Source organism: Cyanistes caeruleus, chromosome 2 (assembly GCF_971803275.1).
Source record: "Cyanistes caeruleus chromosome 2, bCyaCae1.hap1.1, whole genome shotgun sequence".
NCBI classification, from domain to species: Eukaryota; Metazoa; Chordata; class Aves; order Passeriformes; family Paridae; genus Cyanistes; species Cyanistes caeruleus.
In genome coordinates, this window is record NC_141702.1 from 64,597,855 (window position 1) to 64,625,832 (window position 27,978).

Below are 27,978 nucleotides of genomic sequence, written 5' to 3' on the forward strand. Positions count from 1 at the left end.
GCTGGGTTACCTCTATGGGCCGTGGTGCAAAATCAGAGCCGATTCTGCCCTCGCCCTACAGTAAATCAGGAACTGCTTGTCTAAGTTCAGCAGTGTCACACCAGTGTAAACCAGCCTAAGGAGATAAGACTGAGACTACCGTACACATCCTTTTATCAGCCAGCAGGAGCTCCGCTGCAGAGCTGCTTTCCTCACCCCATCCGAGGCACAGACGCCCTTGAGGGCTGATCCGGGCGAGCAGCTGCTCCTTCCAGCAGCCAGCTGTGCTCGCCTCCGAGCTCGGCTGTGAACCATCACACCGCCTTTGATTCCCTACCAAAGTCCACATCAAAAGGCAAAAGGAAGGTAGAGCCTGCCTTTCAGTATAGCCGCACCACTGACAGCGGAGAAGTCACGCTGCTGAAGCTTCGAGAAACAAATAGTCTTCATCGAGGTCAATTAGCGTGGGCAAAAAAGGGCTAATCCAGCACAGGATAATTGATAGGAGGCCACTTGACAACAGTAAGTGTTTAGTTACCTGCATCATTCTAATTTTATCGATTTGTTCTTCTAGGGAATCCTTTCAAAGATCTCGGTCTATGAGGCACAATTAATTTCTAAAGTCTTAACCATCTCACAGGTAATTTCAAAATACAGAGAAGTGCTTTTAAAAGCGGGTTGACAGAAAGCTCCTGAGAAAGAAATTTCTCAGTGCTCCACAGAACATGTACAGTAGAAGTCATAGGAACTTCCCCACGACCACCAACTGATCCTACCAAAATACAGAGAGGCAAAATAATTGTTTTTGCTTACTGAAAAGGAAAATACTTACTGTCTGTGCTATCACTATAACGCAATCATCTTCACAAACAACTGCTGAGGGTTACAGGGATGTAAATGTTAGAATAGCATATTAAAAAGTATTAAATAAGTTAAAGATTTACAAAATCAATTAGGGCACATTGAGTTCACTGACTGTACTTAGAGAACTGTATGAAGCAGTTTGAAACGCACAAATAGAAATAATATCCATAGCGCACAGAAAATCATCATGTTCATCTTCACTCAGCATTGGTGAGCAGGCAGCTGAGTCCAGTAATTTCAAGCATGAAAATGAAGTGACAATGTGATGGGGAACGACACTGAGTAGCTAAGAATTCCTACGGGATATCTTCCTGGCTGCACCAACATTTTGGGAATTGCACTTCAGGAACCAGTTTTGGGAATGTCAGCTGAAAATCAAATGGATTTCAGTGGGAGTGATCTGGAGTCTGTGAAGAAAGACTGAGGTCGATGCTGTTTAGTCCAAAGAAAGGAGAGTTGGTAAGTATTCTTAATATATGAAGGGTATGTTTCTCTGAAAGAAAACAATGCTAGATAGAGTTTATTCTTTGGCCTGGAGACATTACCTGGCCTTTAAAATTCTTCACCCTTTATGGCAACATAGCTTCATCTGAGCTGATGATAAGTCTCAGACTGTGTTTGGAAAGCAATCAGGGCAGTATTCAAAATCTGTGAAGATCTATTCTAGAAACATGACATAGTAGATAATCAAGGTCCACTGTTTCAAGATGCATTCTAGCTCTGTTTTATTAGAATAGATCCATCCAATTTGCAAAGAAGGAGGGATTAAATTTTTGTCCTTAAGGATTGTGATTAGAACAAGTAAACTGCAGCAGAGGAACATTGTTTGATTTAGGAAAAACAAAAGGTAGGAGAGTGAAGTACTGAACTAGATGTGCTGTGATAGTTCACAGTGTCTTCTTACTGGCTATTTTTAAAAGTATGGTTAGTCAACTATTATTCATGAACAGTTTTGATACATGTGATCCTACTGTGGAGTACAGATGTAAAAGTAGAAGATTTTCAAATGTCTATTTCAGTCCAATTGTATTCTTGGTTTTGCATTTTAGAATCAATCTCATTAACAACATCACATTGCGTTTCATTAATTAGGGTCCAGGTGTATTCCACTTTTGCACAATGTCTTAGGTCTTGTCTCTCTCCTAAATAAATCAGCAGTTACTTCAGCCTCCTGCAGCCAAGTGGCCCCATGACAATGAGTGGTCACTGTGGGTTTTGTGATGTAGAGGTGTTTTTGGTGAAAAGATAGAGAAGCCTGGAAGCACTTCTGATTGCAGTTTCTGTTTGGACAAAGGATCTTTATGCCTGCATGAGGAGATGCAAGTAAGGGTGGGAATGAGAAGGAATATCTTGGTTACCTCAGCATAGCCATGCATTTCCATGGTGGGGTGGGAATGAGCTCCAGCTAGCAAAGAAAAAACTTCAGTATAGATTTGCTAATCTGATTTGGTACGTGCTATGATGTCCTGTCAGGCTGGTGACGTGCCTGTCCAGATAAAAGTGACCCACACAGGCCTAAATGAAAAAGCTGAAAAAATGGGAATGTGATTCTTTAAAAAAATGTCATTGAAGGAAGAAAAAAAAAAAACCAAAACAAGTGATGCTCTAGACTGTAAACTGTATCTAAATAAACATAATGGAATCAGAACAGCTAAAGAAAGATCCAAATTACAACTTAATTGACATAACAGAAACTTGGTAAAGTAATGTCACGTGAGTATGTGACCGGAATACTAATGCCGAAGAGCACAGCTTGTTCAGGAGGAGGAAACAACAGGAAGAAAAAAGGTAAAGGAGATTATGCCTCATGTCTCACTGAGATGTTCAGAATGCAGCAGGAAACATGCATTGAAAGTTTGAGCAATCGTACAAAGAACAAGAATTATAGACATTGTTGGGGAATCTGCTGCAGATTGAGGCAGATAAAGTAGATAACTCTTTTTGTTAGCAATTAGCAGGATTGTCCAAAGCATAGAGCTTGGCCAAAATGGGAAATTTCAGTCAGACAGGTCTTTAAAAAAGAGCTGAGCTTGACTCAGATACCATGGTTCCTTCTCTCTGGAATAAGCATTAGCGTATATATGGGAATCCCTCAAATTTATGAGCCTGCCTTTTTAAGCAATCCCACTTGATAAAATAATTTATTTTACTTCCTTTTTACAGTCCTGTCTCAGCATTGGAGATACTTTAATATTTGTTTTTAGCTATTCTCTTTTCTTGATGTAGGTGGCACACCAAGACATGCTCTCTCTTACCATGGAATGGCATTCCTCTTCACAAATCTGCAATCCTTCAATTGTGGTCTTTGGAAAGGATGATGAATATTAGAGAGGCTGCTTAATTGGCCTCACCCAAACCACTCCTTATTCCCAGATAAAATCCCTGAAACTTAAAAAAATTAAATTCATCTCAGTGCCAGTAAAATTCATTTGCACATGATTGAATGGCAGGCACCGTGCATGGAGAAGCAAAAAGAGGGCTCCTTCCTCAGATACCTTCCACTTTCTTCCTGTTGCTTTATATCTACCCTGACCATCTTTAGGACAGGCTGCAGAACCAGATGAAATATTGCTCTTCATATTTCTCTCAATGACATCCAAATGGGAACTGGGAATAAGGAGTGGAAAATGAGGCATCACGTTCAAGCTGCTACCACAGATGAGTGAGTTCCTGCCTGACTCTTCCTTTCCACTTTCCTCTGCTCCCCCCCAGAATTTCTCTGAATAGCAAAGTTGTTACAGTGATTCCCCAAAGTATTCCTACTTTTCTTTAGGGCATAAACATGTAAATCTGAGGATGCTGAAAACTCTGTGATGAAAGTTGTTCTTTGTCAAGTCTGTTGCAGCTTTCTTAGTCAGGGCACAATAAAGGTGGACAAGTAGTGCAGAGTGACAGTGGATATCCATTCATGAAAACAAAGGAAGGAAAAGGTCAACAACCACAGTCAAACTATCGTTTCAAGGAAGTTTATGCTTATCCCACCCCATAAACACAGACACACTTCTGTGAGATCCTATGTTACACTGTAATTTCTGCTGGGAAACTTCTAAAGGCAAATTTCTCCAGGCTGAATTATACGAAATTGCTCATAGTGACTAGATGTTCAGCGTTCTGTGCCTGTTTCTTCACAAACCAATGCCTTCAGATTGGTCTTGTTATAGTTGCAATGAATGGCTGGAAGCATCCTTAGTGCACAGTTTGTGGAACAGACCTCTCTTACAGCTCTTTTCTTCTCCTGGGATCTGTGTGATGTTTTTAGTGTGTTTACAGAGAGCCTGTGTGAACTGTCAGAAGCTGCTGTTGGCTGATACCAGCTGAGGTTCAGGGCTGTGTGAATGACCTGGGGCCAGACTCAGACAAGAGTGGAGGCTGGTAAGGGCATGATGTTGTTCAGAGTGAGCTGGTTCCCACAGGAGGACACAGATTGCTGACATGACTTTAGGCCTCATTTATTTGACCTAAAAGCTGCTGTGCTGGCTCATGATTTGGACTTCTGGGTTTCCAAGTGCATGTCATAGGAAGATTGCACTTCTCCCAGGAAAGGTGTCCCCAAAAGGGAATGCTCTCCAGCTTTCTCAAATTTACCCATGCAATATTTTGTCTGGCTTTCCAGCCTTGATGCCACCTACCTCTTGTCAGATATCTTTTCCAATATGAGATAGAAATTCAGCTTTTTCTGGCAAAAATTTCCCTCTAACTGTCCCCTATGCCCTATAAGAGTTCCCAATTTTCTTCCCATGAACTGCTGAGTTTAAAAAAAGAAAGAGTCTTTATGTCATTCTGTTCCTTTTAGCTTTTTGCTTTTCCTTCTATACACTTATTCATAGATTCAAGTGATGGGAAATATCCCAAATAAAATGGGATTCTTTTTTAATCAAAAGAAAATACAAATAATTTCTCATCTGTGGACAAGATACTTCATGTAAACAGCATTTGATGAGCTCAACAAGCATTATATAGGCTGATGAACACATTAGAAAGAGAATTTCAAATGCCCATTACCTTGAGGCAGTGACCCAGAATATTGTGTGGACCTCGATTTTCAGCATCATTTTCAATGATGCTTGAATTAATAAAAAAATAACTGCACACATGAATGTTATTAACTTATTTTGGGTCCTGTTAGAGTGTGTTTTCTGTTTTGCAGCCTTTAAATGACTTCCAAAGTGTGTCAGTCGGATTGCTAAGTGAAGGGGACGACAGCACAGTGCCCTCAGAGTCAGGTCTCCTGGCCACAGAGCAGTGAAAAGCCCCAGAGTCAGTGAAAACCATCGCAGCAAAGGTGCGGTTCTTACAGCTACCACAGATGCACAGAGGACTCCATCGCATGGGACAAAGGAGCTGACACTCCGTTCCCAGGCACTGAAAAAGAAGGGTGAGAAAACATTGCTGCCAATGACTCATATTTGTTTTAGTGATCAGACCATATGCAAAAACATTTTGTTTTGTCAGACCCAATATAATAATATTTGACGTTTGATTTCAAACCCAGGAAAACTGAGGACAGGTGAAAATAAATATTTTGCCTTACCTGAAACAGAACAAGCTTTTATTTTGGCCAGTGCTGAGTACTTTTCTCTCCACTCTATCACTCTTAGGTGGGTGGCAAAACTTCCCCCTAAAAAACAAACATGTTCAGAGAAAATCTGGTGTAAAGAGCAGCAAGATCAGCAAATCCAAAACCCCGACTTTTTATTACCACTGTTACTGATAATTCTCCAATTTGATCCAGTTCTAATTTGTGCAAGCAATTTTTTTATCTCCTTTTCAGTCAATGGATTATTTGTACGAGGCTCTTGGTGTTTAAAACAGTTGAAAAATAAGAACTAAACCAAAAGTAATGTTTTTACATGCCACAGAGGTAGTTGAAACAATAAAAAAACAAATCAGATGCAATTCTGCAATTCTGCATCAAAGGGTTACAAGCAGTGTCAGAAAGGCTAGGTTATCAACCAGTGAGACTAAAAATAAAGAAGTACTGCAAGAACAAAAAATAACTTTTTTGTTCAATTGAATATCTTAAATTCTATGGTCAATAAAGAAGAAAAAATAGGAAAAATAATCCTAAGGTAATTTCCAATTCAAAGCCTGGCCTTAATATTTAAGAATTTATACTACTTCACTATTTTAAATATACAGGTAGATGCTTTCTTTAAAAATACCAAGGAATATAATACAAAATTCCTATGTTTCAGTTTCAACATATATGAACTACAAAGAGCTTCATTCTTGCTTTTTACGTTGGTTTTTTTTCTGACACCTATAAAATTTTAGGTGCAGGGGAACTATTTTTAAACTTTCAATTAATTTTACTACTTAGACATTTTACTTAATTTTTAGAATTTTAAGATCTTTTTCTTATTTCCATTGTATTTTCTGTGAAACAGGCATTACTTGAAATGGAGCTGAGGCCAACATCTTTTAAAAAGGATTATTTAGTCTATCAAAAACAATTTTATCTTTCACAGGAAGCTAATAATGAGTAGCTTCCTTACCCTGTTGAATTGAAACATGGTAATGTGATCCAGCAGGTACAGGCCTTGAAGATAGAAAGCATAATGAGATATACAAATGAAAATAATTTGATTTTCCCCAGCAACTAGTACCTGCACATGTTTCTTTAGCCAGTTTTATTGGTGTGCACCTTTCTTCCCCCTCACCTCCTCATTCCACAGCATGCAACACCCCCATGTTTTGAGATTTCCAAAGAGCCTACCAGCGCTAAATGAGCTCTCTGCAAACATTCTGTGTATCCCACAAGCTTGTACTTATTTCATGCTGAGTTTTGTCCTCAACAGACAGAACTGAGCACAAATTACTGTTCTGGTTTATGTCCTTATCAGAAAGGGGGAAAGAAGAGTAAGTGAACCGTGCCCTGGCCGGTGCCCTCCCCAGCACGGTAACTGCACAGACTGAGCAGTAACCACAAGTCCCTGAAGCACTTCATAATTTTATTTCATTGCATGAAACTGGTCAATGAAAAAACTAGTGATAAAACCAGTATAATCAGAGGGGAGAGAAAACACTCTTAACCCAAGCAAAAGGGACAAGTTCTCTTATAAAAAAGAGCCAAATTCTCAGCAGACCTCAATGCTGATCTCTTCCAGTCTGCAAGGGTTGAGTCTTAATTTTTTTGCATCCTTTTTTATCTTTTATCAAAATATCCTCAGTGCTTTGTTGTCTGAAATTCAAGCCAAAATGTAACTGCCACAGAAGAAGAACAGCATTGTTGGGGCCAAAACTTTATTTCTTAGCATCTGATATAAAAACACCCGTAGCTACCATCACATACATGTCAAACAGTCTGCAAAGTTAAAGCATATGTAGCAGTGCACAATCAGTGATATTTATGCAGCAATAGAGCCATTGCTTTCAAAGAACAGTGATGATTTGCAGTGGTTTTCCATGCACTTTGAGCCTTTAAATGAATCATAATTAGAAACTTTTTAACAGAAGGAGTTAAAACTAGTATGAATTCACTCAAATGCTAAAGATGTGAACACTAGATAAGGTAGGTAAGTCAGGAAAACAGTGGAAATGTATTGAAGATACATAATGGATAAAATCTTTGAAGTCAATAGGATTTCACCATGGATTACACCTGCTATACTTTATAATTATATACTTAGGAAGAATATATTCAGTGTTAACAGTTTGGCGATACTTCAAGATGCTAATCTTCACATTTTCACGTATATTCAGAAGCAGGATGAAAGGGCTGAACAGTTAAGTAAGACACAAAGCATGTAAATGCTCAGCTCTTGTTGTGAAGGCAGACTCATTAAGGACAAATACAGGTTGCTTTGATGCTGCGCCAAACATCTGTAATTTTGTAAATTACAAAATACGGTAACATTTTGAGACATCTTGCCTTGGCAACAACATTGACAGATGACAAACCATTGATTTTCTGTCAGCTGCTTTCTTCCTCCTTTTTCAGTTCTCTGATTCCAAACATCTCCAATCCCCATCTTCACAGGCCTTAACCAAGACCATAGCTTTCCACTGGGTTTCTAGGCAATAGATGAACCCGGGTGATGGAGGTCATCATTCCCTACATTCCTCAGCTTATGTATCACTTGGAGATGCCCCTCTGCACTGATGTGCTTTCTGGAGCTGCTTCACAAACAATTCAGTTTCTCTTGTTGTGAGGACTGTGACTTCCAAGAGAAGCATCTCCTCCAGCAATCTGACTTCACCTGCTCCATCCATCAATACAGTGTGTTGATTTAAAACTCAGGGTGTGTAAGAACCTAGGTTACTGAAAATGTGTCAACCTAGGATATTTCTTTCAACATGCCCTTTGAAGGCACAGATTATTTTACCTGAATCTTGGATTTTATTTTTGTTTTATGCTATCCTATTCATACACATACTCCAGGCTCGCAAACAAATGTAAATGATGATTTGGAAAGATGGCTTCTTTCCTATGAAATGCTATAAATGTTAGGATCCATCTTTCCCATTATTATTTTTTTTTTTTTAAATGTAGAAATATTTTCAGTTGGTAATTCTTGTAGGACACTGGAAAAGTAAAGTGCAGTGACATTAAATGTAAGAAATTACAGATACACTTTTTCAAGGACTCATTACTCATTCAGTAAAAACTTTTGAGGACAAAAATGTGGTCCCAGATGGGGAGAATAACAATTACAGCAGTAACACAAGCATCTGACAATTTGAATATTTGTTTATTTGCATCAGAGGCCTGTATTTACACAGCAGTAATTACAAAGTTGTTCTGGCATTCAGCCACTTGACTACATTAAAGATAGGACATAGCTATCAAGGGCCCCTAGATTTTGGAGTCCAGGTTTCTCCTTTAGAGAAATTTAAGATGACTTTTTAATGGCATCAAACAGGACTTCAATTAATGCTTGTTGCATTAATTACTGTTATTAATGTTACTGTTACTGCATCTGAGACCCTCCTCCTGTACATACATTTGTTTTATGAGCAAGACTCATTCCCTGTGAGCTCTCTAGATTTAGCCTGTAAGCCAGACACTTGCTGTCCCTGCTTTGCACTCTTAAAATATGCAATCCCATTCCCAGATGCTTGCAATGCCAAGGTACATAAAGTGTAGCTTTCTTCTGCAGTCCTTCTGTCTGAATGTCACTTTCAGAGTCACAAGGTTTGCCAAGCACATGGAAATGTGTTTTTAGTCTTATTATCTAGCAGTAACTATTAGGAACCATGGTCAAGCCAAACTAGGACATTTAATCCATCTTCCAAGATTCAATAAATATTTAAATAATAGCTAGGTAAAGACTTCCAAAATTAATTTCTTTTCTATGCAATTTTCAGGTATGGCTACATATTGCATGCTCCTACAGTTTAGTTCATGCCTGAAACTCCAGGTTATTGGGTTGTAAAGAGATAACACAGAATCAAAATACTAGGAATTGCATCTGTAATGCTCAGAGAAGCCCAGCCACTCACACTGAAGGGCAATTGCCCACTAAGATATTTTATTGTATTAACTAATTACCATGAGACAAACCAATCTCTGATAACATCAAACATGACATAAATGGACACTACTAAAGAAGAAAACTGAGTAGACAAAAGAGAGAATATTATCAACAACAAGGATTGTGAGAAAGAAAACATATTTTTACCTGGTTCTAAATCTTTTCTTTGTGCGTAGCTTTTAATCCTAAAAGCAAAATGTCACACCTGTCACACCCATGAGATACATAAACAAATTAAACATGACCCAGATTAAGGACAAAAGCAAACATGGGCCTGCACTGACACAAGGTGAGCTCAGTGATGTTCAGAGGTTAACTCAGCTGCACTTTGAGGATCGGGAGAGACTTGACAGCCAAAGCCATGTTAAAGCACTGCAGAGCACTCTCACAAACTGAGATTCCAGTTGTCTCATCAGGACTGTGAAACACACATCCCTCTAATCAGTCTGGTTAATCTCTTAACACAAGAAATAATTTTTATTTCTGAAATCCTATTTTAAACTTCCCTGCCTATACACAAAATCCTCTTTGGACTGCAGCTCTGTATTCTCACAGACACACAAACAACCAAGCATTTCTTACTCTTCCACAAAACATCATTATTTACCATTATAAAGCTCAAATGATCTTTTCCAAAGAAAGGTCAATATTTTGAATGTTGATGAAAGTACCTATTCCTTTTTACATTGATTAGTCACTCTGTGGAAATGTTGTTTTGTGAAAATCTCCTTTCTCAAGGAGACTTTTGTGAGCTTTGTGACTTTCTTTCTGTCAGCTACACCATCCCATCCCTGGAATTTCAAGATCAGAGGACAGCAGGATAATTTCTTGCAAAGTTAGTAAAGGTTTAAAGAGAAGTCATTCAAAATTAAACTTTCTTTAAAAACAAAGGAAATCAAATGAAGGAACAATTCTTTAACACAAGACACTGTTAACTTGTATGAGAATGTCTTTGTCTGAATCTTCTGTTTTCACTGCTGTCTGGCTTAGGCACATCTGTAACTGCTGTATAAAGCTGCATAGAGGCAACAAGCAATTACAGTTATTTTCTGAAGCCATATTAAGGTGTAGAAATGGTACTGGATGAAACACTGACATTAGAGAAGACAGATGAAGATTGGTTGATGTAAAAAATGGGAATTTGGACTCAGGGGCTTACATTTTCTCACAGCATGAAGCAAAACCAGACAGGTTTTGTTTATTATTTGTTGGGACTGTAAAATTATGAGAAAGATTTTCCACTGAGACTGGGTGTAGAAATCTCCTGAGAAAGCATCTTCTGCCCAAACATGGAAAGCCCAGGAGACTAGTCTGGATGAACTTTGATACAGCACTATAAATAATGAGCATGTATCTGGGAAACAACGCTGGATTCTGAGGTTTTTTGCATATCATTCATCTCTACCCCACTAAAGAGTTATAGGAGCAAAAGGACTCATCCAAGATTTGTCACCATCCCTGTATCACAGCTTGTGCTCACGTATTGTACTTGAGGTTTTTAGTTCCCCTGTGTACAATGAAACTCCTGTATAGTTGCTGCTGCAGGAGGTAAAAAGTTTTTGTAGTAAATGGACAAAAGAGAGGAGAAATAAAAGCAAGCAGGAAGCAGAGAAAGCAAGATCTGGCTTGGGTTGGGCTCTTCCTAGGACTTGAATTTGTTCATTGCAAATGTAATTGCATTGTAGTGGACTTGAATGTCCATTACATGACTACAGGAAGATCCCACCATGTGGCTTTTCCTCTACTCCTGCTGGATATATCAAATCATAACATGGCTTGGTTCTCTCTGTGGATGCTGTGCCCATGCATTGTGGAGGTCAGGCTCCTAAGGTCTGAACACCTCCCAGACCTTAGGAGCCTGCTGATTGCACTTGGCTGCACCACTTGGCATTTCTGCCTTCAGATCCAGAGCTCCATAGGAAATGATTTAGGGTAGAAAGGAATCACAGGAGAAAAAGCAAAGTAAAATGAGAAAAATGTGGGCAGTCAGGTCTCTTTAGTCTCTGTATAGACCTGAAAGTGGAGAGATCCTCCCCTGTCTGAAATACAAGTAGCTTCTGAAGCTCTCTGAAGAACCAAAGGAAAGGCTTTCAAATCAGAAATTTGCCAGACATGATGTTTGCTGTTTCCCTCTTCAACAGAAAAAATGTTTTCTGGTTCTCCCTGACTACAAATCTAGAGGAATTTGTAAGTTTCCAGACAAGTTGAGAAAGGATATGATGTGGTGTGTGCTAGGCCATGTCAATCCAGGCAGGTTCAGGCTGCCCATTATGGCTTTTCCCATATTGTGTGCTGCTGCTGAATGAGCCAGCTTAGACACAAGCATCACAGAAATGCATCCAGGTAGAGAGAATCTGTGTGAAACCCTTGAAGTGGAACTTTACACCTTACTGTGGTAAGTCATAAAGCCACTTAGAACAGCACCACACAGCTACCTATAGAGACCCTGGCTGCTTTTTTGTCAATGATGGCGCAAGCTGCAGTTCATCAGGAGCCATTGTGTTCCAGAGGCAGGATTCAGCTGGGGAATTGGTGGCTCTTTTGAAGTTCTTGAGTGAATCCACATTCACATTGCATTCCAGGAAGAACAGTTGGAGCCAGCAGTAGCTACACTCAGTAGTGCTAGTAATAACAAATGGCTGTAATTGAGATAAAAATTTTGTCTATAGTGTACTGAAATACTAAAAAATAGCTTAAAATCAAGAAGTATATCCTACTAGCACCACCAACAATGTGAAACTGTTTTCTGTGTCAAAAAAGTAGGTCACATATTTTGCCTGTGTTTGCTTAGCACCTATCACTGTAAAATCCTGGTCCATGACTCACAAAGCACCAGAAACATGCAGAAATTTCTTCTTGCTCTTTCCTGCTGCCTTCTCTTATTTCAATGTGACCTGAGAGGACAAGGATTTCTTTGACCATTATTAGAAAGCCTTTGAAAGTGTGATAGACATCCACATTCAACACTATTAGTTTTTTCCTGTTGATTATTTTACTATCAAAACCTATTAAGTAAAGCAGAGGTGCTCATGAAGGTGTGCAAGGCACAGAAATGTTCCTTGCACATCAGGTCAATGGAAGTGTGAACTACCTTGATGGCAAGACACACTTAGTTTTGACTGATACCCTTAGTTCAGCTGAGACACTTCCATAAGGCCAACTGTAAATCTGTTCAGGACTGGAGAAATCAATTTATTCAATGTGTACAGGCATTACTGGGAAAGGGAGGTAGTATTTAAGATTTTCCTAATATAACATATGTTTTATAAATCTGAAACCCATTAAAGTGGGCACTGCCATGGAAAAATAGAACAGGATGATGATAATTACTAAAAACACTCATTAGAGTAATCAAGAGTAGTAAAGGTCATGCAAATGAACAACATTCAGAGAACAGGATATGAGACACTGACTTCTCTGGACGGAGGGCAGGGAAAGAGATGGGAGAAAATGTTAAAGGGGAGTGCAAAGGAAGGAAACATGAGACAGAGTGAAAAGACAGCAAGTCTGTGTCATTTACGTCACAACTGCCTTAAACAAGAGCAGCCAGGAAGATGCTTCCGAATTTTTCCATTTCGGTAGCACTGAAATTATTTATGTATGAAAATTGTAGAGAACCACAGTAATTTTGTTTTATAGTAAGGCACACATGTTTGAATTCATGCACATAGAACTTGATCATGAGCAAGATGGTAAAAAGGGAACCTGATGGGAACAAAATTAATTGAAGGGATCTGATTTTGTTTCTACAAATTCCTCAGAATGGATATGAACATTTTATCTCTCAGTCCTCCAAGGGACTTTGCATAGGTCAGCTATAAATGAAGGTGCTGAGCAGTTACAGGGGTCTTCCTTCATAGGCACCATCAAAATGTTACTTGATCTTTCCTCTAGGCTCAAAAAGAATGGTTCTCCATTTTTTCCAATCAAGCCTGAAGGTTCCCCTCCTCAACAGATCCCGATCAGCAGAGCGCAACAGAAGCTCAGCACAGTGCTAATCCAGTGTACTGAGATTCTTCTCATCCCATGTGCTTCTGCATCCAACTGGAAATTTATAGAGAGACCAGGGGAGACATGTGCCTAGAAACCTCCAACAGCAGCAGGTACATGTTTTGGTAAGTCCTGAAAACAGTATTCACTACATTCATATGTAGCAATGATTTGCTGCTGGCATATGTCTTAAAGAAACTTTTGAAGCTTTCTTCGTGGAAATCTTTTTCCTTACCCGAGTTGCAAGAGCAGAATCAGAGGTGTGTGGGCAATGTCATGACTTAATAGGCAGTTTCTCAAACAAGAAGTCACCAACATGATTTTTATTTCACTTACTCAACTCAGCCTCAAGAAAATATAAAGCATTACGCTTTCTAGTTTAAATTTTGTTAGCAGATAGTTCTTCAGGCTAGCTTCTGTACTGTAAGTAAGGCTTAAATAACAATTGTTGTCTTTAATATTACACTGCAAAGATTTGATTGATTGATCCAGCCTTCCTCTTAGTTAAGTGAAAAGTGAAGGAAATCAGTGTCATCCTTCACAAAGAGCAAAGGCTGACACACCAACTGGTTTTGTTCAAAGTAAAGCTACAGGCTTTGAAATTACAGCAGAACTTAGGCTAAGACTGTGTGTAGGAGTTATCATGATGTTCTAATAATCCCTCAGTGTAAAAATGCATCCTGAGGAACTACAGGCTGAAAAATAGAGAGAATATGCACATCCACAAAGCCAGCTGTATCTTTACTGCATTCGATGTGAGAAGTAAAAATCTCAGATAGAGGTAAATTCCTGTTGTTTTTCCTGTGGTAATGACTATACCTTTAACGCCTGTGCACCCTGAAAATGATTTGTTGATTATTCTGCATACTAATGCTTAGCTCACTGCTTATCCCATGTTCCTTTATACTTCTAACTCAACGGAAGATTTGTGAGGAAAACCTTATGCAAAAACCCAACAGTAAAAATTTGTCTCTGAATACAGTTCAGCTCTTAATCAGTTGAGAAAAGCTATTTCTGTGCAGTTCATCAGTCATGTATATTTTAAAGATTTAATATTTCTCCTGAATTCTAGTTTACCTATCCATAAATACACATTAAAATAAACTGATGATAAAACATCTACAGAATTTCATGTCCCAATGCTCTGCTTCAATTGATTCTTGAGATATACTATTCCCCTTAAAACACAGGGAGTTAGTAATTTGTTAGTATTGTTTTCCACCACAGGAAACATCTGATTTGCTGTAATTAGGCAAGGCAGCAATACATGCCATCACTCAGCAAACTGAACAGCCATCGACTTTCGTGATTGTTTGCCAATCTTCAAGCATTAATAGGAAGCCAACATCGCTTCTTTTGACGTAATCTCTGTACAGTAAATAGGGCACTTGTGCAAATTTGATGGGCTTCATTAAAGCTTGTGGAGCAAGAAAAAAAAAGGAAAAAAAAGGTGCAGTGTAATGGAGTGTAGCCTTGGGACATTCTATTCTGTGATAGTAGAGAGTTGCCAGGGGAAACTGCAAGATGCAGATGCCAAACATGTTTTGTAAGGGAAGAAACACTGATAGAGGAATGGTGTCCTTTCTTGCTCCCTTTTCTTTGTGACTGCAGAGCTCATAGCGAATGTTCATATTGCACCTCCTGTACTGTTACGTGTTTAAAGATTTTCCAGTTTTAAATTGTGCTAAATGAATGCTCAGCAGAAGTTTGTTAGTACCAAGCAAGTACATGGTTTGCCCAACAACACCTTAATTTTGAACTGCAATTCATTCAACTTCATGGGTACTGTGATTCACACTTGACAAACTATAGACCAAGGAAGAAGAGGCATACAGACAACCAACCTTCCCTCCTGCTGATTTTTTGGTTGGTTTTCTTTTTTTGCCCCCCACTATCTGATTAGATCAGCTGTTTTTATCCAAGACATGCCATCAAATTTGAGACAGATTTGCAAATTAATATATACTCTAAACTTTATGGTTTTTACTGTATGCTACACTAAAGGAAAGATTTTTCAATCTAACTAGAAATTTATTTTTTTTTCACTATGATTTGTAGCAGAGCCAAGTACCTTTACTAACAAAAGTACATATCACACATCAGGAATACAGCTTCAAGTAGATCAATCAACAAACCAGATAACCACAAATTTTCTTTCTGTTGCTTCCTTTTGATGTATCTGATTAGATTTAATAACTGCGCCCATGCAAAACCAATTCCTCCCTCACACAGGTGAGCAAAGCAGAGGGCACAGAGTGGTTTTCTCATAAACATTATACCTCTGACATCCATCATGGCAGTTATTGCTATATCAGAGAGAGAAACCTGCTTTCTGTGAACATCCCAATTAGCCATTTGCAGTGAAGTAGGAAGGCCATAGCTGAGAATTTAAATCACTTTTTTTTTCCTAATGTCACAGCAGAAATCTTGCTGCCTTTGCTATAACACCCTCTCTGAACACAATACCATACATATCAATCATCAGGAAGGGCAGACTGGCATAGCCTAAGTTCTGGCCAATAGATAAAATGCATAACTAAGCCAAACTGTCAGTGAACTGAAAAAAACTCTAGGGGGAAAAAAATGCCACTCACCTCAAGGCAAAGTGAATAAATCCTTCCATTTATATCTAATGCACCAGCTGCCCCAGCATACAGCAATCATCCCTGGATCACCTCTAGATTTTTGTATACAACTGTTTTTAATTTAGAGTTGCATTTGTGAATATCCCCATGCCACCAGAAGGATCCTGCCTTGCAATTAGCAACTCTGAATGTAGCTTGTAGAATACAGCTGCAAACCTTGTGATTTTATCCTGTCTCTAAGGAAAATCATGAGGAAAATTTTCCTTTCTGTATCTCACAGCCTAAGCCTTCTAGTAAGCCTGTAATTCATCAGGTTATGGCTCACAATGACGAGACGCTCTTATTTAAAAATTAGATTTATCAGATGCCAAACCAAGCTGATCTTTAAAATGAGAACTACTTAATCCATTTTGATTAAATCAGCAAAGCTCCTAGTGAAAACCAACTAGAATATTTGAGAGAGAGCTACACAAGGATGGATTCTTTAGTCAAAAACACCAGTTGCAATTTTGTTGAAAGAAAGCAAGCCATTTCTACTAGGACCTCAGGGATGTTTATAAATAATACCTAAATTTGAGATGCTCTGCAGTGTTTTCACTACCATAGTCCTGTTTTAGATCCCTGGTTTTATATGTGTCTATGCTCTTTTCCCCTACACACATTTTACCTAGCTTTTATATGCTGCTTTTATTCAGAGCCATTCAGAGGTGCTCGTACATGAACCGTATCTCTCTTATTGCCTTTGTGATTTACAGAGTGGGAAAGAGGCACAGCACTCCAGTGATTTGTCTGAGACAGTGGACAAGGTGGGACATACAGATGTGTGCTCTGCTCAGGAAATCATGTTGATAGCCACACACAGGCACAACGTGAAACATTTAATGAACAATTACTGGAATCAGAAATCCATCTGCCTATGAAATACTGCAAAAAAAAAAACCAACACAACAAGTAAAACTTAACATCACCAACCCCCAAAATATCTGAGCACAAGGTTTATCCCAAAATACGGAATAAATGCCGTGTAAGTTGGAATCTGTGGAGAGACCAGGGAAAAACTACTTCAAGTGAAATAAAAGAAAATTTATCAATTTTCAACAATTTCACCAATAGCACCAGTGGATGAATAGGAATTCATATTTCTTTTAGTGATTGAAGTATCACATATTGTTCAAAGCAGTCTAATTTAGTCAAATATTCTGAGACCACATTTAATCTCTTGGACTGGATGAATAGCAGGTTCTAGACCACGTGATGAAACTGAGTAGGCACAAATCTTTGAGGGGCTTTCATAAAACTGTGGTTGAAAATAGATGGTCTTTAAGGTCCCTTCTAACCCAAACAACTCTATTATTGTCTTTTTATGATGCGTTACCCACAGGCTTTCAGCCTTTAACTGAAATGAAAGGCTCATAAGTAGAAATAATTCAGACTAATTCTAAAACAACTATTACAGATCTCAAAGTTACAGCTCAAAATCCCTGTCTTCCCTATCTAAACTACATGGGTTACAATTCAGATTGGAGAAAATTAGATTTACTGGTTATCTGTAATCATTTTCCAATTTAGTTATGGAACAGATAGTTAACTAGGCACTTATAAGGTTGTCTATCATCTGGATCCTTCAAATAGGTATTAGATGTGTTTTCTCAATGAAATACAGAGAGAAGTGATGGACAGGTGCTACTTAAACTTCTGTTGTACTTATGTGCAGCTGTTCTTAGTAAGCCATGAGCACAGGGCTGAAATGAACTCTGGGACTGATGAACCACCTCTACACTCTACACATAAAGATTCCGGTTTGAGATTGAGGCCCCAGGCTAGCAGTATGTTTGTACTGGCAAGGCAAGGCCAACACAGTCAGCTCTCTGTTGAGGGCAGCCATCACAGCATCTGCTGATATCCACTCTTCCCCTTTCTTTGCCCTTTTGAATACCCAGACTATAATTTTAGGGAGAAAATATTTATTTCCTTCTTTACTGTTAAAAGTCAAATATCTCTATTAAGGTGCTGTTCTGAAAAAAGAGGTGGCTATCTATCTATGGAGAAGACCAAGAAACTGAGTTTATGCCTGTTTTGAAGTGACATAGCACTGGCTTTCAGTTTTGCAAGGTTAAAATTTCCAAGCCCTGCACTGTTTAAAAAGTCTTTATGTGGGACTTAAAATTGGGAGAACATTAGTGATGCTTCTTTTCCCAAATTTCAATTCCCCCAAGTCCTACAGATATACTGGCTCATTGTCTGGGTTCATACATACTTTCTGTGCCACAGATTACAATTTTGGACAGAAAAAAAATTGTTTTTTTATTTTTCTTACACACAAGAATGATTAAAGTATAACTTATTTGGTAATGCTGATGACCTCGATTATTGGATGGCCCATCCTTATTGTCTGGGAAAGTACCAATAGAAACATTCTAGAGAAGAGGAACTAGCTCAGCTTTATTCTTAAAAACCAAAAACCTAAATCACAAAACAAATGAACAACCAAGAAAAGGAGGAATTCTTTTCTTCCTGACAGGTTTTTGATAATATGAGTTGTTAGTGGCCTCATATTTGTATCCAGCCATGCTGTGACACAAGGTCAGAGAAGATGCATCCTGCCTGGTCACTGGCTAGGAGAATATTTCTGAGTAATAGTCTGTCTGCAGAATAAATAACCTCAGGCAGTCAGAAATTCTATTGAAACTCAAGTGCTCTACTGTATAAATTAAGGGGTTTTTTCTGCCAGGCATTATTTTCTGAAGAGATTGAAATATCAAGAGCCATGTAACTGTTCTTTGTACCATGAGAATTAATTTCTAAAATTTTTCCAATATTTTGTAAATGGGCATATGACCTGGAAAAATTTTCTCTTGTTGATAATGCATGAAACTGTTAATAGGTGTAAGAGTGATGTTTAAATACTGTATGCTAATAAATATCTAAGTAGCTAAGAGAACACCTATAACACAGTCAGTTGAGAGAGGATCAAGTGAAAAACCATTTGAAAACCAGCTTGTAAAAGACATCCATTAGAAAAAAAATTACTTTTTGTAAAGCTTCCTGAAGTGAAAAAACTGACATAATTTTTTACTTTTTTCATTACAGAGGAGCTTGAGTGACCCCTCATGCTGCATGGGTTTTGTACGGCAGGCACATCAGATCATCTGATGCAAACTGAAAACTCATTAAAGGAGATTATGGAGCAAACTGTTGACCTTTATTTTGTCACATCACAAGATCCTGTGATGTGTAACCTCCTGCTAAGAGCTGCTTAGTGCCTGAAGAGTGGAAGGTAACCAGCAAGGCAACCCTTTAATGAAGTGATTTCAGTGGTGGTTTGGGGTGAAGGATTTACAAGCTTGTAAATTTAAGGCTTGGGCAGATTGGTAGATATCAGTTTAAAGTTGTGAGCAGCTTGATACCAGAAGGAACATGATCCATGTGCTAATAAGTATTGGTTGTTTTTTTTTTTAACAAAATGGTTTTAACTGAGCAAAAAGTATACTATTGCTCAAGTGATGAAGAATTCTGTGTCCTAATTTCAAAATGCTAATTTAGATGGATGGCCCTTTGGCCTAATCTAGAACAGCTAGATTAGAACAGTTTCTGATCAAAAAGTTTTCCTTACACTTGCTATTTTCATTTTAAATGAGAAAAAATATATCATCTTCAATTAAATCTGATTTTCTTGCTCATGTATTTTAGTATTTTGTCACATATCTGGGAAATCACAATGTTAGTGGAACAGTACTCTTAATTCTGACTTTAACCTAGGTGATTTGTATGTTAATTAACTAAATGGAACATATACAGATTACTTAGCACAGAGACTAAGAAACCTGGGGTCTAGCCAGAATATAAAACTCCATATAGAAGTGCACATACAAGGAATTGTTGGACTGCTTTATTTGGCTTAATGCATGCTTAAATTATATTAATCTGATAATCTGCCACAAACAATTTTTAAAACAAAATTTCCGTAGGCTGATTTTTATATTGTGCTTTTGTGTGGCATAAGTTGCAACTTGTGCAGCATGAAGTTATTACTTATTTTGCTTAATTCCTTGTTTTGAATCTTTCTATTCAGATATCAACAATCCAGACATGTGATCTCATAGGAGAAATAATAAGGCTACTTTCTGACTGCATAATAGCATTTCTCCCCTTAAACCTTTTCCCTATACTCCCATTACATTATAATGTTAGACATGGTTATTTCTCCAAGGAAAACCAAATTCTACCATTACTGCTTCTTTTGATAACTGTGTAAGTTCCAGAAACTTTTGGTCATCAAGAGCTTGATAACCCCTTATCAATCAAAAAGCCTGCTTTATTCTTCTTGTACCCTTTTACAGTCAAAATACTTTTTTCCCATTATTTAGTACTGTAAACAAATTCTTAATTGCAAAGGATATAATATTGTGGCAATACATATTTTAATTGTTGTTTTGAAAGCTATTCTGTTAGCTTTAATATGACGTTCCGTGCCACGTACATCACTTCAGACACAGATTCAGGTTTAAACAAAATTTATTTCCTCTATGTTTATATTTTAAAAAAGATTTTCACTGGAGAATTAATTATTTGTTCCAAGCTGATGTTCTAATCATCTGTACTTTAGACAAGAAACTGTCAGTAAATGTACAGTACTGCTCTATTTTTAAAGCATTTTTCAACTGCTTTGTATCAGTTTCAAACGTATTCTGACAAATATTTCAGAATAACTCTAGTTATTTTTAAATATCACATTTTCAGCATGAAGTTTTTACCTTTTTATGGGTCAATCTCACCAGGTAAAGTTTTCCAATATAAACAGCAAGTGTATCCCAGTACTTTTTTTACCTTTCTGTTCAGTCTGGCAAATACATGATAAATAGTAGTGTGAAGTCTTTCTGATGGAGGAACAAAGTGATTTCTGAATTCCTGAAAATTACCCTTGCTTATTTAAGAGCAGAACCAGCAACACTAAAACAAGCTTATAACTTGAGTAAATATCTCTGATCACATCTGAGTGTTCCTCCACTGCCAGATGAATGTCTGCCAGATGAAGACTCGATATAAGGAACTTGACTGGGCATCAGAGCTCTGTGTTGGCTTTGCTTTGCTTCCTGCAGGAAAGGTAAGGGTCTGGTTTGTACCTCTTGGGTTTTCAAATTAAATACTTCCAGTGTGATCCAAGAGTATGCAACATAACTAGTTTTTGAATTCACAGAGAGATTAAAAAGAAACCATAGTTCAACGCGTGAACAGCCCCATTCATTGCAAGACTCTTACCTCATGTAAATAATATTTTAAAATATCAGCACTCTTAACTATTTTGTTACAGAAAGTATGTAAAAACAGATGGGGAGTACAATAGGAAGATTCATGCAATGTGCTCTGAGAATTGCTCTTTTGAGAGAAGCATTTAACAATACACAGTAAAAGAAGATTTTTTTAACTTTTACACTTTTAAGTTCTTCTAAAGAAGAGAGACACAACTTTCAAGATGTGTTCTTGTCAAAGAGTGAGTTAAAGCAAGGGTCTGGTTTAACTGAATGGTAAGGGAGATTCAGACCACTGGAATCAGCTGCACATATAGAAAAAGGAAATACATGATGTGATACATGAAGTTACTGCCACTGCCAAGCAGTGCAGCTTTAAGCAGCAAGCATTAGCAACTTCTAATACCAGAAGAACCTTATTGCTTTACAAACAGACTTACTGCAGAGCCAGGCAGCATGCAAAGCCTAGTTTAGAGCTGACATGATTTACCTTTGGCTTCATCACCATCACTGGCTAAATAACAGAATTTGCTGCATTCTGTGCTGTGTGTAATGCATGAATCTTTTTGGTTATTATGCTGTGTAAGTCAATTTCATGGTGGAATAGTGAATCAGCTGTGCTGCTGCCCTTGCACACAGACATCTCAAAACTAACTTTACTTTTGTATTTCCTACTATCTCTTGGGATTTCTGTTACATCTGCAAGGCAGTTGCAGAATTTTCCTTCTACTGAAAAAGGATGATTTGCAAATATTTCAGGACCAAATTTTGTTCTTGTCTATCTGGAATTTCTTAGAATTGACTTCTGGAGTACCTTGTGTTTATGCTGTGGTTTGGGAAAAATATGTCACTTCAGTAGATTGTACTCACTGACAGTAAAGGACCATTATGAGGAGATTTACTTCAGCGCCCTTTCTTTAATCATATCTCCTTAAAAACATACAATATATTCACTGGTCTGTAATACTACTGCAGTGAAGTTCAAGAGGTCTAAGAGACAGAGCCATTTTCAGATATTTTCATTAGATGTATTTAGCTGCCATCTTAAGCAGTAACTGTAGTGTCTCCTTTCTCTGAAACAGGAAAACACAAGGACTAGCAACATTAGGACTGTAGCAAACAATTTTGCAGCACATTATGTGCATTAACTAAAATATGGTCATTACTTTTTCACCCATTATGAAGAGCTACGTAGTTTTGGATTATGTTTTGGAAAGATCTGACATACCTCTGACTGGAAGAGTGCCTGTTCTGCTGTTACAGACAAATAATCAAAAATGGAATCCTCAGGCTGCATATCTTTGGTGATTTTGACATGAGGTCCTTTTGCTCTTCAAATTCATGCGTGGTCTTTGAATCAGATATTTTTTAACTTGGTGTATTAAGAGCATGGGTTTTCTGACTCCCTTTTAACACATACCTATTAGTCAGCTTTAATGCATTTAACACGTTAAACATTCATTTTTTATCATTCTAAATTGTTAGCAGAATGTTCTATTCAAGTCTTGATGTTTCACAAAAACCTATGTGTACTAATAGCATTAACATTATGAGTAAAACTTAAAAGCTAATTAAAAGACATAATTTGACATGTCCTGTTGTCCATATTCTAGTTTTATTAATGTTATACAATTTTATATAAATTAGTATAATTCATATAAGCCTCTTTTAACTGATTTTGTAATCATCATTTTCACTTTTCTCCAGGGTTGATGTTAACCTGCCAGACTTGTTACTGCCTGAATTAGTTTTTTCACTCTGTTAAATGCTGACTTCATTTTTCTTCCCACCCTGCTGAAGTTCAGTAGCATCCCAAGACAAAGTTCTAGGGCCTCTTTGCTGGTGTCTGCAAGGGCCTCTTGCAGCCTGTGACCAGCCTTTTCGATTATTCTTTTCTCTGCTGTGGCACCAGCAGAGACAGCTGAAAATTGCCATCAACAGCAGTAATGAAAAGGTTGAACATTTCCATTCCATCAGCAGAGAGTTGTGTGATATGAAAGGTTCAGGCTCCCTTCCTCACTGGTGAAAATAATTCTATCTTCCTTAAAACTTCTTTGTCTTTTTCCCCTTCTACCATCAATAGCTGCTCCCCTAGCACAGGAATGAGTCACTGCTTCTGTCCCTATCTCTTCATTCTAAAACTGGAAACAGAAGATGCTCTGGCTATTCTAGGAACTGGGAATTGGTCCACACATTCTGAACACTTAGTAAACACTTCAAGGAAAGAAAGACAGAAACTGCTCTTCTTGGAAGTCAGAAGTACTATGAAAGCGATATTTTGTCAGTGTAACATTGAAACATTTATCTCTGATGTAAAACTGGACAAAAAGTGCATGTGCTAGATAACTTTGTTATTTATTGTCTCTCTTCAGACTTCTCTCACAGTGTCATTAATGATAACAGTACTTCAAAGATAAAGAAGAGATTAATCTAATGATCCACTCCTATGAACTGTTCAGAGCCTTGAGCCATATCTACCAAACTGTCCCTTTTTGAATGGGCTCAGATCCTGGAACATCCTATTAACTCTGAGGACTGACTGCCAGAATATGTGTGAATCATGTACTGTGAAGTGATGCTTAAAAAAACAAATAATAAAAATAAATTACTTCAAATATAGGAAGAAGATTCTGCAGTTCATTTCCATTACAGCAGTTGTTTATTATGACTCAGGAAGTACAAATTCTTCCATAGAAATTTCTCCAATACTTGAATTCATGCTAGTCCCCTCTAACTATTTTTTCTCTTTTTTTTCTTTTTTGTTGAATTTATCTTGCTTGACTTTAATGATCTACCTTGTATTAAATTATATTAAATTAATGCAATTCTGTCCTCAGAACAGTGGCCAAAGAACATGGAGCAAGGATTTCATTATAATTGAAAATAATATGGATACATTTCCAAGCTTGTTAAAAAAGCAATATGGCAGAAAACTTCAAGCATCAGTTTGCAGTAAAAATGGAAAAATGATGGGCTACACAATTAGCAATTATTATATAATTGGTATATGCTACTATGCACAGCATACAGTGTAACAGTAATGATTAGGAGTGTATGTAGAATCACAGAATGCCTGTAAAACTGGTTTATGAAGTTTAAATACCGGGCTTTGTAAACAAAGTCACATTAATGAAGTATCAAGAGGGGACAGGATTGTATTGCCAGAAAATTCTGATTAGTTTTGACACAATACCAGATCAAACGAGCATAAAATGGCAAAATCTGTGCTGGGAGGACTGCAGAAGTGAAGTTAAATGTCAGAAACATATACAATAGTTTTCCCTTTTCCTGATCTGTGTGCTATGAAATTTAGGTTCCCTTTGATATTTGAATCCTTTATGTAAGTTTAAAGGCTGGATCATTTTTAGGGGAGAAAGAATGAACATGTGCCAGTTATTTCAAAAATTACTGGTTAAACACCTAGTAAGATTGAGGGTTTCACAGTGGAGCAGGTCTTGAAACAAAGCAAAATAATTATTATTATTAATAATAATAATAATAATATATTTTGGCTAGTCATGCTTGTACTACTTAGAATCTCATGCTCACATAATCACTCTTCATACTCACTGTTTTTCTGCTTTTGTGAAATCAAACATTTTTGATATCATCTCTTATTTCAGTTGTCAGGATAATTTTCATGTATAAGGACCAAATATTACTTGTTCCTCTTTGAGATCTTCCTTGAAGTGGAAGAGAGACTTTAATCAAATTGGCAAGATCAAGACCAACAGTAAATCACAGATGTATTATGCTTTCTGCTTTTCTTACAAGATCAAGTAGTAAATAAGGTTTATTACAAGATGCCCATAATCAGGCTGCAGAGGCTTTCAGGAGATATAAGAAAGGATTGGACAAATTCATGGAAAACAGGTCTATAAACAGTATCAGGAAGAGGCAAAGTTCTGATGTGTCTAATACAACAACTGGAGTAAAGGTGGAGTAGAAGGTGAGTGTGTGACTGAAAGCCACCAGGTTTGGGTGTTCCCCCTAAGCTGCATCTCCAGCTGCCATTAGAACACTAGGATAGAGGGATCATCAATCTGACACAGTAGGGCCATTTTTATGTTCAAAAAAGGATGATTGAAATGGATAAGAGTCATTAAAATAAGATTAGTTTAAAAATAAGACAAAAGTAAGTTTGGTAACACAGAAGATAAGGCAAAATAATTCTTACAATGGGCACAACCACAATGAATATAGCAAGGACAGATAAATAATATAAAAGGAAAGACCAGCTAGAAATACACAGATGCAAAGAATAAAATACAATAAAATTTAGAGGAGGAAAAAGCAACTTGCCACAAATAGGAGAGAGAGAAATGTGAAATACAACTGTCAGGAATCATACCAAACAACTAATAATCATAACCAGAAAATAATGTAGAAATGAATGAGGGCAGTATGACTTCAGATTTATGTGCCACTATTAATCATAAGTGAACAGATTATCTAGAATAATCAACAGATGAAGTGAAACTGGTCTTCATCAAAATCTCCAGTTTGACTTCATATGCTAGGTACAGCGGTCAAAGATACAATGAAATGTCTGAATCCAGTGCTCCAATAGATAGACGTGTTGAGGATCTTATTCAGCAATAACTTTAGTAGTGCTAAAAATTCTTTTAAAATAAAGACAGGCCATGTCAAGGGATCTAATGCATCTGGGCTACTTACACAGTGCTTCATTTTAAGTCTCTGTATAACTCCCCACAGTTTAAATAATTAAGCTGTATTTAAAGTTAGTAATACTCTATTAATTTTGCTTTAAGTATTGTTCTGAATACTTCAGTAAGCAGAGTGGTGAGGATTTGCAGAAGTGTGATTATTTATGAGCTTGGAGGTTTGTTACAATGAAAGTCTTAATGAGCTAGATACAGATCCAAGTTCTGTTCTCAGTTTTACTGCTGTAAATCCAGAACAATTCTACTGATGTCATTGGGCTCTGGGATGAGACAGAAAGAAAAGCATGTGTTTCAGTACAAAAAGCTGAAAGAAGACTTAGGCTAACACAGGATATGACTGGACAAAGTCAATGAATGTTTTTGCTCTAAAAACCAAGCAAATGCTTTTCTCTCCTTCCAAATTTGCTGTAGTACAAAAACACTAGTCACATTACATACCAGCCAGCAAATTTCCAAACAAGAGAACATGTGTAGATGTGTCTATAGCTCATCTTCACCCTTTGGAAAGAAATCATATAGCTTTTGCATGCAAAGGATGAAAGCAAATGCCAACACCCCTGCAAAATTTCACAGCACACGTAACAGGATGAGACAGGAAGCTGCAAGCATCTCATGCATCTCATCAGTCCTATCAGTCTTCCAGACTGCTGTGTGCATCAGGCTTGCCTGCTCTTGGGTGAGAATTTACCCTACTCATACTGTTAGAGAAGTTATCCTGGACTTGTATCGCTGAAATCAAAAGCTTTCTAGATGTTGAAAACACTGCAAAGTCTGCTGACAAGGACTTAGGAGCTATAGACAAAGATATAGGATTTAGGGCACATAATAAGGCTGAGTGCAAACTCTTAGGAACTTGATTCAAAAAAGGCAGTAGAAGGACATAGAGTCCATCAACAAGAGGACTTGTTCAAAGATAAAAGGAGAAAATGAAACTTAAATTTAAAGAAAGAAGGTGTGTGCTGATCATGATAAACCTCATTTATTTTACACTGGAGCACTCTCTATATCCAGTTCACAGTATATCATTTTGTATTTATAATAATCATATTGTACAGTTAAGAAAAGTGGACTGGACAAAGCACTAAAAGATATAAGTATTAAGGAATTCTGCAGTGCAAATGGGAATAAACTGGGTTAACTTATAAAACACTGTAAATTTATATGATGGGGATTCACAATTTAGAGCATGAACCATTTATCACATTTAATCTATCATAAGCCTTTCAGTTACTTTCTTTGTCCTCTCCTTAGTCTATTAGCAACCTAGTAAGAGGATTAGATCACATAGCCCAAAAGCAGTAGTACTCTTTCCTAACTGCCTCATTAAAATGATCTCTTGCTAGATATTTTCCCCAAGGTAAAGTATTTATTCCATCACTATTGCTAACAGTTCAGATTGATTAAAAAAAATGTTCCAGACTTACAGGTTTGACCTGGACAGCGTGATCTTCAAGGTTTCTTCAGGTGCCTGAAATGTGAGATCCACCATTAAAAATCAGTTACCCCAGACTCACAGCTCATGGAGCCAAACCTGTTCACAGGAAGATCCTTCACTCTGGATGTCACAGTGGCTCCCAAGGCACTTTTGGCTTATGGTACTAAGGGAGCAGCCTCAGGCTGCAGGTGCCATTTCTGCACCACAGACCTGGCAGGAGCCAGACATACTTCAGTGATGTCTACAGAGCTGGAGAGAAGAGGACTTGCTTTGGTCTAGACTGATCTGATAGATCTGCCTCAAACTGACATAAGAAGATTCTAATTTCACACACTTGTCAGTCTGTTTCTCTCAAACTGCATTTTAAACAGTGAGAAAGCCTTGCTGCAGTGTTTTTCATCCATTGGGGAGGCTTTGCAAATGGAATATTGTCTGTAGTTTCACTTTTTGCTCCTAATGTGGTTTAAAATAATTATTTTAACACTTAATTTGGATTCAGTAATTACATTAATAAGCAATGACTAATTAATTTGTAACATCAGAGACTTTCCAAACAGTTTCCAAACACTCTTCATTTAAGAATATTTCTTTCCTTTTGTAACTTCCTTGCTTATCTGTCACTATATTACAATAATAATGAGAGAACTTCTTGCTTGTTTGACTATAATAAAAAAGCTGTGCTGAAACCAAATTGCCTAAGGACTTTTTCAGTTATCT

General features: G+C 37.5%; 1 long non-coding RNA gene across 2 annotated transcripts; it reads left to right on the forward strand.

Annotated features, from left to right (window-relative positions):
- The first annotated feature begins 193 nt into the window (after positions 1 to 193).
- Positions 194 to 27,952, forward strand: LOC111926807 (uncharacterized). 2 transcript variants are annotated; one of them, XR_015283320.1, is made up of 7 exons: positions 194 to 501; positions 1,190 to 1,302; positions 4,991 to 5,218; positions 13,273 to 13,432; positions 18,983 to 19,169; positions 20,907 to 20,996; positions 23,514 to 27,952. It is a non-coding gene; the product is annotated as an uncharacterized LOC111926807 (long non-coding RNA). The 2 variants fall into 2 exon arrangements; XR_015283319.1 differs by having other exon boundaries at positions 214 to 501; positions 27,245 to 27,952.
- Positions 27,953 to 27,978: the final 26 nt, after the last annotated feature.